Source organism: Poecilia formosa, unplaced genomic scaffold (assembly GCF_000485575.1).
Source record: "Poecilia formosa unplaced genomic scaffold, Poecilia_formosa-5.1.2 Scaffold220, whole genome shotgun sequence".
In the NCBI taxonomy this organism is placed as follows: domain Eukaryota; kingdom Metazoa; phylum Chordata; class Actinopteri; order Cyprinodontiformes; family Poeciliidae; genus Poecilia; species Poecilia formosa.
In genome coordinates this window covers 828,415-830,355 of record NW_006800159.1, presented here as the reverse complement: position 1 = coordinate 830,355, position 1,941 = coordinate 828,415, and positions in this window count along the sequence as shown.

Here is a 1,941-nt window from a genome sequence, read left to right as displayed (position 1 = left end):
CTCCAGCTGTTTGGTTTTAGGGAAATTGCAGAAAGGTGCACCATCTGAAGTAGGCATCCTGTGTTTACACACACCCACACCCACATTCAAAAGACACACACACCAGGATCATGACAGAAACAGGCCGGTGGTAACTCTGGAGGAGCTGCAGAGATCCTCCACAGGTGGGAAGATAAGTTGACAGGACAACATCTAGACATTCCCTCCATAAAGTTGACCTTCATGTAAAAGTGAATAGCAAAGATTTTTATTTTCAAAGAAAGTCATAAATGTTTGTGGAAAAGTGGCAAAAATTGAGAGTTAAATGTATTAGTTTGAGCTCATCTTAAAATGCCAACATTGTGTATCACTTAGTAAGTACAATCCATACTTTATTAAATGACACAGTGCTGACAGCATCGTGCTGCAGGGATCTATTTTTCAACAGTTATAATGTTATTTATGTTGCTTTGGACTTAAAATTAATTGCTTAAACAGCAAAAATATTAGATTATTTGTCTTCCTTTTGATATTCCCAATTAAGTTATAGATTACTGTGATAATTGTTAAATAGATTAAGAATCTCCTCTCCAAGAAGGTAACTGACTTCTAATTTTGTGAAAACTAATAGAGCATTACTCGCTCATAATAACGTTTTGTCTTTTTAATTGTGAAATAGTGTTTGGAATGGAATACACACCAAGTTTGTTACTTTGTCCAAACTAATTCTTAAGCTAATTTAGATCTAACCTGACTCATCAACAAAACTCTTCAATACAATATGTGGTCTTAAAGCGCAATGTGTTTGTGCTTTATCACTCTCTATTTATTTGCATGTTGGTCATATTTGAGTGTTTCCAAACATCAAATCAATTTAAACATCAGTCACAAGCAACAGAAATAAAAACAAAATGCAGTTTTTAAATGAAGGTGTTTATTATTAAGGGAGAAGAAAAATAAATCAAAGTCTACATGTGTGAAAAAGTTATTGGCCCATAAACTTATAAACTGGTTGGGCCAGAATTTGGGATTTTTTTTTTGGTTGCCAGCAGAATTTATGGTATGCAGCAACTAAATGTAGCATCTAATTGCTGCATACCATGTTTATGCTTTAAAATGGTACTATGTGCCTGAAAATTAAATAATACCCCATCCCATGTTAAAAAATGACCTTTTAGACATCATACAATGTGCAGTACATTTTGGAGCATGCAAAAACCCAGCTCCCAATCAAACAAAATCTGATCTGAATAAACACACAATAGAGAACAACAGCATCTGAATAAAAAACAGAAATCTGACTAACATATATCAAATGTGGGAATGACAGAAAACTGACAGTCTTGTCTCTGCTCCCATAACTCGATGCTCCCCCCTCCTTTGACCCAGCTGCCTCCAAACCTGTTTTTGTCATTCTGCTGTGCAAAAAAACCCACATTAATAAGCAGGAATATGAGAGCTAACTAGCCCAAGAGCCCATCCATGGCAAGCTACTCCTACAAACAGAGCCCTGTTTGTTTGGATGCATTGACGTCACAGCTGACGCATGGCTGCCTGGAGTGGCCGGCTCCATCAAAGGCCTCTGCTTAGATCCGAACAGAGGTATTATTAGCCAGCAGAGGGAGATAGATGGAGAGGAGGGGGCATAGGTGGAGGAGGTCAGAAGGAGCCTGGGCTCAATAGGGAGGGTGAGGAGACTAAATGAACAATGAAGTTTCAGGTTGTGTATATATATATATATATATATATANCAGATCCCAGGAACAACATCAGACATCTCAGTCCAGAAATGTGCAGTTCTAGGCACAGCTAAGATACTGCGCAGAACCCTCAAGCTCCCAGGCCTCTGGTAGAGGACCCGAGCTCAGAGGATGAAAGAGACCACCCACGGAGGGTGAGAGGGGAATTTTTTTTTATTTTTATTTTTTATTTTGTCCCTTATCAGCAGTAAAGAAAGCAAAA